The sequence below is a fragment of the Caretta caretta genome, chromosome 2, assembly GCF_965140235.1.
Source record: "Caretta caretta isolate rCarCar2 chromosome 2, rCarCar1.hap1, whole genome shotgun sequence".
NCBI lineage: Eukaryota > Metazoa > Chordata > Testudines > Cheloniidae > Caretta > Caretta caretta.
In genome coordinates this window covers 108,535,963-108,549,160 of record NC_134207.1, presented here as the reverse complement: position 1 = coordinate 108,549,160, position 13,198 = coordinate 108,535,963, and the positions used below count along the sequence as shown (strand labels likewise).

General features: G+C 39.8%; 1 protein-coding gene across 4 annotated transcripts in view; it reads left to right on the top strand.

The window, feature by feature from the left end:
• CDKAL1 (CDKAL1 threonylcarbamoyladenosine tRNA methylthiotransferase) overlaps nucleotides 1-13,198 on the top strand; it is a 685,215-nt gene that overhangs the window by 540,949 nt on the left and 131,068 nt on the right. The gene's annotated exons all lie outside the window — the stretch shown is intronic.

The following is a 13,198-nucleotide window of genomic DNA, read 5'->3' as shown; positions in this document are numbered from 1 at the left end:
TAGCACAGGATATCTGTCTAATCTATCTCACCTAATCATGTCTCTAATAATACCCCAAATGGTTGACCAGTTAGCTAGGCATATAACTAAGCCATTTTAACTCACATGATCCTTTCTCATTAGTTCATTTAGTTATCTGTGGGTCTGATACGGAACCTCTTGAAATCAATGAGAAAACTTCCCTTGATGTCAGTGGACTCTGGATCAGTTCCTGTGGCTGGGATCCTGCAAACACTTAATGCCTCATGTAATAGTGATGACAATAATTATAATAAAATGATGTGTATTGCTATGCCGGAAGGTGTAAATGGCTATTATCAACACAGACCTAGTAGAATTCCATGGATGTACTAAGCACCGTTTATTTGGACTAAATGGAGGAACCAGTTAAGACCCTTTTTGTGTTGTAATAGCTGAAACAATAGAAGCGACCACCCAAAGCAGGGCCCATCATGGCAACGCATGAATAGAAGCTAAGCCGTGTGGCCGTGTGGGTTTCCCCTGGGACTGATTGCACACACAGGGGCTGGGGCATTGATTGGTGGTAATGATATGTGTCTGTGCATCAGTGAGAAGCAGAAAGCCAGCAGACAGTGAGAGAAGTTGTACTGAGTATGGCCCTAAGAGCAAGCCAAGAGAGAGGAAGCCAAGTAAACTGCTTCCTGTTGTTTGGTTCTACTGTGTTCAGGGAAACAGGATTTGTGTACTACTTTATACATAAACAGGGCTGCACCAAAGAAACACCTAACTCCATCATCAGTTTCTCCTCCTAACAGAAACAACCCAGCAAGGCCCCAATACTGGCTCACCACTGAGCCTGCAAGGAGCCACACTATCATACTATGATACTACATACTATCGGACTACTTTTTAAAATGTGTGGTTCAGAAACCTGTAATTTTGATTTGTCTACTCTTTCGTATAACTTTGATTGCATGAGAAAATGCCTAAATACTAAAAGAATAACTTAATCTAAGAAAACATTTTCACAAGCATCTTACTGAGAAAGTAACCTCCATATAGTTTCCTTACAAACTGATACCCAAAGTACCAAGATTGTTTCTATGATCTATCTTTTTATTTGGGGGGGGGAATGTTACATCTGGCATAATTAAAAATATTAACACCAGACTTCATTTTTGAAAGAAGCTTGTGAAAAATAGGAACATAGAGTTGCAGCATTATATATAGCTAACAAGTGAGGCTTGCATCTTTCAATAATCCATGCAGTGCTACAGTTCTAGCATTCCCTGATTCCCCAAGGTTCTGTGTCTTCTCCCTCATTGTTAATTACAGACAATGTTAGGAGTTTCACAGCTTACTAGTCTTAAAGATAGGTTTCAGAGGAACAGCCGTGTTAGTCTGTATTCGCAAAAAGAAAAGGAGTACTTGTGGCACCTTAGAGACTAACCAATTTATTTGAGCATGAGCTTTCGTGAGCTACAGCTCACTTCATCAGATGTATACCGTGGAAACTGCAGCAGACTTTATATACACACAGAGAATATGAAACAATACCTCCTCCCACCCCACTGTCCTGGCTGGTAATACCAGCAGGACAGTGGGGTGGGAGGAGGTATTGTTTCATATTCTCTGTGTGTATATAAAGTCTGCTGCAGTTTCCACGGTATACATCTGATGAAGTGAGCTGTAGCTCACGAAAGCTCATGCTCAAATAAATTGGTTAGTCTCTAAGGTGCCACAAGTACTCCTTTTCTTTAGTCTTAAAGAGTCCTCTGTTTTACATATGAATGCTAGGAGCTGTCTTGTAAAAGAAATTATAGTCATAGTTTGAGTACCCCAAATCAGATGCTTAGGGCTTATCTACACTGACAATTTACAGCACTGCAACTTTCTCGCTCGGGGGGGGGTCAAAAAACACCCCCCTGAGTGCAGCAAGTTGCAGAGCTGTAAAGTGCCAGTGTAGACAGTGCCCTAGCGCTGGGAGCTACGTCCCTCATTGAGGTGGTTTTTTTAGAGCACTGGGAGAGCTCTCTCTCAGGGCTGCGCAGCGACCACACAAGGCATGTTAAAGCGCAGCCGCGGCAGCACTTTAGCATTACCAGTGTAGACTAGCCCTGACATTTTTTTAAATGTTAGAAAAGCCCCCTTTCAGAATCGCTGTAAAACAGTAGGCAATGATCCTGTCACATTTAATATTTTTTTCTGACGAGAGAATTGATTTTTCACTGTTAATTGTTTGTTTGTCTGTGAGTATGCATATACAGCACCACTTCCATGTGGATGTGCAGATTGCATTTCTAAGGCAGAATTTTAAAAAGGCAGTTTCTTTTGAGAGACTTTCTCTTGCTTCAGATTTCTCAGATAATGATTTGGATTGATGACTTTTGAAAACAAAAATCACTGTCCCTGGCTTCCATTAATTCCGAGAACAAGCACTGTACTATATCAGAAGGCTACCACAATTTGTCAGGCCGTAGCTCAAGTTTCCTAATGCAGGAAAGCAGGTGCTTTGAAGTGTTCTGGAAAATGAGACACGTGGGTTATTGTCGACTGGCTTGCACAGAGCTTTGTACTGATGCCTGAAAAGACATTTCAGATTTAATTTAATTTATCATATGTCAAATATGACCAAATATTTGTGGAAAACATGCTTATTGTAACCTCAGAAACAAGGCACTGGATTGATTCATTTTATTTGTTTGTTTTTCATGCTCCGCCCTGAAGCAGGTTACATAAGTCTGTTTGTGCACTTGTGGTATGTGGTGAGGCTTGAAAGAAGACTGAAAGAGAAACACTTGAATGGTCTTGTGCTAATGGCACACTTGAACACTGCTTGATGGAAAAGAAAATCTTAAGGTCTGAAAAGCTGCTACTTTTTCTTCACTTAACTATCAGCTGTATCCAAGTTCATTCTCTCTTACCATCTGAAACCAAAAACAGCAGGCAAATATTTGGGGTTTTAGAAAGAGCTGTTCAGTTTCTAGGAACATACAGAGTTTGGAGGCAGTAAAAAAGGTAACAGAATATTACAATGGAGAGACTTGCTTGTTTATTGAAAGGCTTGCTTAGAAAGAAGAGGACACGTAATGTCCTTAATTCAGTAATTGAAATTTCAATAAATGAACACTTACATAATCCACTCACAGATATGTCTTGCATCCTAAGTTAATGCGGAAAAAATTTGGTTTGCTGTTGCTTTTGTTTTGCAACACTGATGAATACAAATATATTAAAATATGCAGTATATTGCTGTTTAAAGTTTTGGTTTAAGACTTTGCTGTAACAATTGTTAGCACTTAATCAGAAAACATGAAAAAAAAAAAGACTTCACTACCTCCTGATAACTGAGTTGTTTGGGATTACTGCCTCAGTTTTCAGAGTGAAAAGTGATTGCATTTTGTTCAAGTATGACAGATTTTCATTACAGAAACAATGAAACCTTACTAAAAACTGTCTTGTCACCAGACATGCATTAAAAACAGGCAAGACGGTAACCAAAGGTAATAAAGTAACAGAGAAATATTGACTTTGAAGGTGTCTAGTGAGCCACACAGTTAATTATGTCTTATTTAAATAATGATTTTGAAGAGATAATTCACAGATTTTACTAAATTGGGACTTACCCCAAACCAACCCCTACAGCATGAGAAATAATATAGCGAAATCTAAAAACAATAATAATAATGGGCAAAATATTCATTAAAGAGTTCAATACAGAAAAATATGTGGAAAAATAACCCAGAACACACATTCTTATGGGGTGGGAAAACCTGAAAGGTAGTAATGCTAAAAGAGATCTTTGTGGTGATAGTGGAAAGCAAATTATTAGACATGAATTTGCAGTGTGATACTGTAGCAGAATTATCCTATGCAACTTTTGCTTGCATATTCACAAGTATAATTTTATATAGCACAGAAGTAATAGTGTTCCTCAGCAAGGTCTTGGTGCAGTTGCTTCCAAAATATTGTCTTCAAATTTGGACAGCCTGTTACCAGAAAGATGTTGACAAATGGGACATCCATCTTCTTGCCTTTCAGTTGTTACCATCAGAAACATCTGATCCCATTTGAGTTTTGTGACCATTATTGCTCTGATGTGCCTTGACGTGGCAGTACCATGGCTGTTGGCCACGGCACCACCTAAAGGAGGAAAGGAAGCACAGTATAGGGAATCAACACAAAACAACTTGCTCTCTCAAGAGAACAGCGCAAATGTAACTTCTATGCCACGTGTCATTGACTAGCAGAAAGACATGGGGATAATAGTGGTTGTAATGGCCCTGATCTTGCACCATTAAAGTCAATAGGAACTTTGCCATTGACTTCAGTGAGTGTGTGATCAAGCACTAAGGTTTTTTTATACTGGCTTTTTATGTAGATCACCCACCCTAAAAGCCAGCTGTGGGATGTGATAGGCTAATGTTTTATCCATCCCACCCATTTCACTGGAGACTGCAAGCTGACTTTGTTCACAAAATCACTATAAATCTCCCAGTGTTCTTGTGGCAGGTTAAATAACATGTCAAGTTCACTGACATTAGCCAGGTTTTGTATTCCTTTATTGCCAAATCATTTTGGATAGTCATTTTACATCTTACACCGAAGCCACATACTCCATTAACTTTCTAGTTGTCCTGTTTACTCCTTGTTTTTAACATTTTATCATTTTCTTACGTGCGCGTCAAAAAACAGGTGTTTTTCCTCTGACTTTGTGTCTCAGTAATAGGAGTGCTAGAATGGTGATCTCCTCACCTCTCTCAAAGCTCTTCAGCAAACCAGGCCTTTTTCAATAAACCCTGGCTGATATCAAGTAGCAGCACAGAAGATGTCTTGTGGGGCCCTGTGGTGTTTGCAAAATAAGACAAATTTTTGTGCCACGTAGGTTAGCTCAAGCTCCAGAAGCATATTATAAACCCTGTGGAGAACCAGATGTCATAGTTTAACAAATGATTAAACCTTGTGGGGCTTGTTTAAACATTTAAAGTCTTTCCATATGAAATCAAAAACCTTTATACTGTATTGACAATTTTCTTCAGTGTGCTGCTGTTGCTATAGGACTTCATCCAAAAAAAAAGGGTCAAACATATTTTAGTTGAAGGCCCTGATCAGATTTTCCCAAGTTTCAAAAAAATCAAAATTGGGTTTAATTACATCTTCCACTTTTATAGTTTGCATTTTTATAATTTTCATTTTTGTCTTAACTTCCACTATGTGATATATTCCATTATGGACATGAGGAGAGGGTAGAAGAAAGTGTTCATTATCATATAGTAAAACAACAACAAGCCATAATGATTATGAGAAACTATTGGTTTAGTCTTTTTCAGTTAGTCTGTGAAAGGAATGCAGATAAAACTGTTCTACACAGTAAATAAAGTTGTATTACACCCTTTTCTGCGCTTCCCTTAGTCCACTATCTTAATATGAGCTCAAATGCTAAACTTTAAAACAAGCAGAGGATGTAGAGTCTGAATAGTCCAGCCAGGAAGAGACCTCAAAAAGTCATCTAGTCCATCTCCCTGTGCTGAAGCAGGATTATGCACACCTAGATTGTCCCTGACAGGTGTTTATCTAACCTTTTCTTAAAAGCTCTAGTGATGAGGATTCCACAGCCTTCCGTGGTAATTTGTTCCATTGTTTATCTGTCCTTGTAGTTAGAAAGTTTTCCCTACTGTCCAGTCTAAATCTCCCTTACTGCAAACTAAACTGATTATTTTTGTCCTATCCTTGGTGAACATGGAGAGCAATTGACCACCCTCCTCTTTGTAACAACCTTTTACGTATTTGAAGACTGCTATCATAGAATATCAGGGTTGGAAGGGACCCCTGAAGGTCATCTAGTCCAACCCTCTGCTCGAAGCAGGACCAATTCCCAGTTAAATCATCCCAGCCAGGGCTTTGTCAAGCCTGACCTTAAAAACCTCTAAGGAAGGAGATTCTACCACCTCCCTAGGTAACGCATTCCAGTGTTTCACCACCCTCTTAGTGAAAAAGTTTTTCCTAATATCCAATCTAAACCTCCCCCACTGCAACTTGAGACCATTACTCCTCGTTCTGTCATCTGCTACCATTGAGAACAGTCTAGAGCCATCCTCTTTGGAACCCCCTTTCAGGTAGTTGAAAGCAGCTATCAAATCCCCCCTCATTCTTCTCTTCTGCAGGCTAAACAATCCCAGCTCCCTCAGCCTCTCCTCATAAGTCATGTGTTCTAGACCCCTAATCATTTTTGTTGCCCTTCGCTGGACCCTCTCCAATTTATCCACATCCTTCTTGTAGTGTGGGGCCCAAAACTGGACACAGTACTCCAGATGAGGCCTCACCAATGTCGAATGCTATGTCCTCCCTCAGCCTTCTTTTCTCTAGACTAAACATGTTCAGTTCTTTCAACCTTTCTTTCTGGGTCATGTATTCTAAACCTCTTATCATTTTTGTTGCTCTCCTTTGGACTATTTCAAATTTGTTCACATCTGTCTTAAAGTGTGGTGCTCAGAATTGGACACAGTACTCTAGCTGAGACTTCACTAGTTAACAGACACTCCCTGTTAATACATCCTAGAATGACATTTGTCTTTTTCTCAACAGCATCACACCATTAACTCGTTCAATTTGTGATCCACTATAATCCCCAGTTCCTTTTCTACAGTACTGATGCCTAGCCAATTATTCCCTATTTTGTATTTGTGCATTTGATTTTACCTAATTGTTGTACTTTAAACTTATCTTTATTAAATTTCATCTTATTGATTTCAGACCAATTCTCCAATTTATCAGGATCATTGAATTCTCCAAAGTGCTAGCAACCCCTTCCAGTTTGGTGTCTTCTACACATTGTATAGACATTCTCTACACTCCATCATCCAAGTCATAAATAAAATAGTTGAACACATGATTAAATTCTTTGCTGAACTGGGGCCTCAGATTGTGACTAGGATGAACAGATTTTATTGACACTTGCTAAGAGATACAAAACCGATATGTATTTTAATTTAAACATAAGCTGATGAAACCCAGTTTTTCAGATGCATATGCCATCCATTATTTTTTAATTTAATTTCAACCACCACTGAAATGCATCCTCTGGAATGGAAGGTAACAGCTGAACAAGAGCACACAGCAGCTATTCAGGAGAGGAATTTAGGAATACTATATGGATTTAAAACTGCACGGGGATTTCAGATATATAGAGTGCAATTACCCAGCTTGACCAGGGCTAATGCCCCTATGCCTCTCAAAAATAACATGGGATCTTTAACGATCGTGACTGGTCAGCGTGTCATTCAAAACATGAAAACTCCACACAGTCCCTTCATGTGCCTCAGCATGACTAATCCAGTGTTGCTTCAGAAGGAAGCATGTTACTCATTGAAACCACTTCCTGCAGCAGGCTTGTTATTCCTGGGAAGTCTTCTGTTCAAGCAATGACCAAGCCTGGCCGTGCTTTGTTTTTTAATCTGATAAAATAGATGAGGTGGTTGAGGTAATATCTTTTGTTGAACCGAATTCTGGTAGTGAAAGAGACAAGCTTTTGAGCTAACACAGAGCTCTTCTTCAGGTCCAAGTTCAAAAGCGTAACTGTTTCACCAACAGAAGTTGGTCCAATAAAAGATATTATCTCACCCACCTTGTCTCTCTAATATCCTGGGGCCAGCACAGCTACAACAATACTGCAAACAATAAATCTGATAACAGTTCCAAAGTACTTCAGTTCTGTTTTGAATGAAACATTAGCAATTCCAGAGTCTATTAAAGGACAGGTATAATGTGCTACAGAAACTAAATTAGTAATCTGTCTTTCCATCTTGCTTTCATTAGAAGTCAGAACTATATTTTTCACCATTTTAATACTGTATATTCAAATATCTTATTTATGTCTTACCCTAGCCTGGGTTTAAACCTGTGTCTTAGAGACCAAAATTATCTGCTCTGCTTGTTAATTTATTAATTTCTATTTTAAATCTTACATCAGTCATAAGGGCAGCAAATTTCTGTTTTGCTACCAGAGGAAGTTGAGGAATAGGATTGGGGGAGGCAACACAGAAAGCCCAGCTCTGGTCAGGGCCAGAGAATTTATTGCTACATGATTTCTCTGATTCTGTTTTTCTCCAGCCCACCCCACGGCTAACTGTCTATGAAGTATAGCCTTTAGGACAAGCTTTTCTCTTTCTTCAGGACCTGTCCTTCCCAGTTACTTCTGCTGGGCCTGGGGAGAAGATTTCACCTATTAGAGGAGGATTATAGTTATTTCATGAACTGTCAGGGCATGATGGGACTAATGTATTACAATTATTTTCTTTGTTGTTGTTGTTTTTGTAAGGATTTTTAGACCATTTATAGAAATACTGCATTGCTCCACCATGTGCTCAGAGAGATAGACACATTTAGATTAGTTGAAGGTGCTTGGTCTTCAACCTCTGGTCTTGTGTCTCACTACACACTGCAGGTGTAATATCATGTTGTAGTACATTCTGGGGTATCCTATTGCTTAACTGTGTGCTTGTGGTATTGATAGCCAGACATTCATTCTCAAATCTGGGAACTCCCTTAGGTACCAGCTGTGGAGAGTATCACCCTGTAGCTAAAAGTATATACAACCTTAAAGTAAAATATGAATATCATACTGTTACCAGCAATTTGAGGAGCTTGATTTTTATCATCTGAAAGTGAATTTAGAATAATCTCTGTTAATGTGGGGAACAAGTTTGTGTGTATTTGCTTTCCAATGCAGATCTGAAAAGCATTTGCTCTTGCTTTTTAAATGTAGTGCTTGTTTACGTATGTTTATTTTTTGTTTACATATCTCTTCTCTAGTTTTGGATTGCAGCTAATCCTGCACGATTACTATAGTGTATGCATAAGACATGTGAGGTATGTGGTTGTTTGTATAAAGTGTCTGTGTAGGTGATGCGCACTATACATAATGTAGAGCATATATTATGTATTCCAATTGTTGGCCTCGCCTGCACTCTGCCCGCTAATCTGTCCTCTCCTGGACTTATTCTAACATTTCAAATGTCTGAACAGTTTACAGTTTTAAAATATTAGTCTGCCAAAAATGTATTCTTCTTCAATCTAAATGTAGATTGTGTCTCCCAAAATTACACTGTAGTGAGGTGCACAATGGGAGTTCTGGACTTGTGGCAGGTTTAAATCCAATATTTTCTGTGACCCATCAGGACTAGAAATGGAAGCACTGTATCATTTTAAAGAAGAGAAAGGGAGGTTACCAGCTTCTCAGTGGCAGACATGCATTTTCTAATATCTCGTGAAGGCCCTGAGATATTGATCTTTAAAGATGTCATTTTAATGTAGAGAAGTGCTATTTCAGGTCACCTTTTCAAGTATTTTAAATGTATTAGTTTTAATTTTTCTCCCCCTCTTACTCTGGTTTTACAGGGGAAGAAAGCTAGGAAAATAGATTAGAACGATGTTTTTAAAACTCTTGGAAGCATTTTTCTAAAACAGTTTTTCTATAAAATATGATATATGCAAAATGCAAAATAGTTGTGGTGTGATGTGAAATTTTAGTCAGCACGCATGAATAACTCAGCCATGCTAAACTCCTGCTGACAAAACCTTAAAACCTTTATTTCATACCATCATGCATTTTTGCGAAAGTGTGTGTGTATGTATGTGTCGAGGGCTGTTGTACATTTTCACACAAACTGCATCATTTAAGAAGCTCACGTATGTTAAATTATTCTATTTAAGTGCCTTTTATTTTTACAGGATTACTTTTTATTATAAAGCTTGCTTACTACAAAAACTCATCAGATATAAGCCATCATTATTGTATGTAGTAGACCCCAAACTTGTTTTCCTTGGAATGCTTACAGAAAGTGGTTATTATAAAATCAAAGATTTGGGGTTATTCATAAAACCTGTTAAGGTGAATTCAGGTGTCAGAGAGACAGTGGCAGCTGCTTTGTAAATGTACTGCAGTATTCCATATTAAATCAAATGGGAAATGGACAGTTTGACAGATACTGTCATCAGAGAAAACGTTATTAAAATCATTAAAGAGCCCAGTTTAATTTTTTTTATTGAACATACATAAGGTTTGCCCTGCACAGTCTTCCCCAATCAGAGCCCACGGCAATGAATATTATTTCTCCAGCTTTTTGTCTAACAAAGCATGAACCGTGTCTTCCAGTTCCTTGGGGACAGTACAGCTATGTTTATGGCTTCCTTTACATATTATGGGCTAGGATCTGTGAACAGAATTTCCATTTGTGAGCACATCATTGTAGATAGCACTCAGCGGTCTTTTCATTTTGATTGATGGTTCTGGTTTTGCACCATCTGGCTTCTGATAGGCTGCATTAATCATATCCTGAACTAAGAAAGGGTGGGCATAATTGTTTAGTGTGTATGTATTGTAACAACTGTTATTCACACGTCCTGCAATAGAGAACAGTGATCCATACGTGATTTTTTCTGTATACATGTGTGTGTATTTCAGTATTTATTATTCTTAAATCCCATTGTTTTAATTTTCTTTTGCTTTCTAATAGGTTTTTATAGTAGTTGCCTTTCTGCAGCCCAACATCGCCACAATTTTAGACATCTGGGCTGCTCTCCTCCCTCTGTAGCTCACAGAGGTGGATCAGTGTTTTGGCACTACATGGTCTGGGCACACCCTGCTTGCTGCTAGATTCTCTGCAGCAGCAGACAGTGGTGGTGCATTGGTGCAAGCAAGCAAGCTGAGTAAATTTTCCCCCTCAAAATCCTCCCCTCCGGCTGCAATACCCCTGCACTCCTCTTTGGAGGAAGTGCTTAGGGATGAATGGAAGAAGCCTGATAAGGACAAGCATATTAACAAGAGTGACCTTTAGCTCTATAACTTTCAGAACCAAAGGGCTCTATTACTGAGACACTGAAGGTTGATGCTGTTGTGGCATCCTTCACCAGAGATATGGTTATCCTCTGAGAAAGGGTGGTCTACCTTAAGGAACCCACAGATAGAAAGACGAAAGCCACTCTCAAAAACGGCTTTTACAGCCTCCTTTGCCACCCTTCAAGCATACTTGACAGCTACCTGCTTTCCAGAAGCGACTCTTTCCTGTCTGGAAGATCTCAACGCCCTTAACGACAGAGATCACCCTGACTTTGGCTCCCCCTTTTTGAAGAAAGTCTCCCTAGCAATAGCATTTGTAGTTGACGCCTCAGTGGAAGCACTGAGCCCGAGCCATGGCTTCCAGCTCTATAGCCAGGTGTCACCTATGACTCCGACCCTGGAAGGTGGATACTCAATCTAAGAAGGTCCGATGTGTGCCCAAATTTACAGACTCCCTCCTTTTTGGAGAAAAGCTGGATAAGGTGGTACCTGACAATGCAGCAAATCTCCTTTCCCCAATAAAGGCCCTCAAGGGAATATAGACTGGCCTTCAGAGAGAGGTGCGCCTTTCACTTCTTGTTCTCCCAGCAGTACCAGCAAAGGGATAAGAGATTTCTGAAGGGAAAAGAGTATAATTGAGATCCAGGGAGAGGGCCCCGAGGGACCTCAGCTCCTCTTACCCCTAACCCACTTTATGACAAAGATTGCATAGGTCTCCACCCAGATCTGAAACTAGGGGGAAGGGCTTCTTATTTCCTAGAGGAATGGTTTTCACCTCAGACAAGTGGGTCTGGGAAATAGTGAGCCAGGGATACTCTTGAGCTGCATGCTCTACTCCATCTATTCTTCATCCTGTCACCCAGCTCCAATGACCCCATAAAAGACAATCTGATCCAGAATGAAATAATTCATCTTCTGGATATAGGAGTGATGGAAAACTTTCCCTCAGAAGAAAGGTTATCTGAGTTCTACTCCATCTTCTTCATTGTATAGAAGGGCACAGAGAGTATCAAGTCAATCTTAACCTCAAAAGGCTCAACAAGTGGATAAAGAAAATGAAGTTTTGGATGGAGACCCTATCCTCTGTGGTGTCATCCCCCCCTATCCTGGGGAGACTCCTTGACTTCAGTCGATCTAAGGGATGCACATCTGTATATCCCCATCTGATCCAGCAACTGATGCTAAGAACTCAGTGCAATTCCCAGAAATCCTGGAATTCCAACCATTCTGGACTGTCTCTAAGAAGATGTAGACAGAGGCCTTCAGCCCAGTATAACTGTGCGTCAGGTGTCTGTTCTTAGTAGCATGTGATTTGCAGGATCCTCTGGCTCCCAGGTAGACAATCCACAGGTAGTAGTGGATTCCTTTGAGCAGTTCAATTAGCCAGATCAAAATGGGACCTTCTACTAGTTTTGAGGACCTTGACAAGCCATCACGTCGGGCCTCTGACTTCAGTGTCAGCCTTTCATTTATCCACTGAGATTTGTTTCTGAGTGGTAGTCACATCTACCAGGCCAGTGTTGAAGCTTGCAACCTTATCTCTACCACAGTCTTAATGCATGTTCAAGAAGAGCAAGGTGGTGCTCAGGACACTAAAATCCTTTCTTCCAAAGGTAAATTCTTCCTTCCATTCTTCCCAAGAGAGGTTGTGCTTCCTTCATTCTGTCCAAAACCACAACATCCATCTGAAAAGGTGTGGCACACTTTAGATGTCAGAAAAACATTGAAAATCTATATCAAGCATATAGAATCCATGAGAATATCAGGCTCCTTAATTTGTGTGCTTCTACCCAAAATGCCAGGGACTTAAAACTTCCTAGTCCTCTATTGCTAGGCGATGTATCGTGGAAGCCTACAAATCATCAGAGCTTCCTGTCTTAGAAAGGATCAAGGTGCACTCCATGAGATCTTTATCAGCCTCATTGGAGGAATAAGCAAGTACATCCACTTTGGAAATTTGCAAAGTGGCCACTTGGTCTACAGCAAACACCTTAATTAAGCACTGCAAATTGGGCCTTCTATCTTCTGCAGAGGCTTCCTTTGGCAGGAAGATGCTGGAGGTGGTGGCGCAGAAATAATATACACACTTGACAAAAAGGGGGTACTATTTTCCTACCGAACTTCTGTTTCATAACCCTCCCAACATCTGTTCACTGTTCGATACTTTCCAAACATCCAGAATTGTGGGAGACGCTTCGCTGCAGAATGGAAAATTTCTTATCAATAATTTCCTTTCTGCTGTCAGCGTCTCCCACAATTCTACCCACCCTGGATGGCTCATGAGCCAAGGATCAGATATTAAGTGGAATTATTGCCATTTGACTGTCTTCCTTGGTCTAATGTTCATAATTATTTTGTTATCTCTGGAATATTTGTTAATAATAATGTTATGTAAATGTT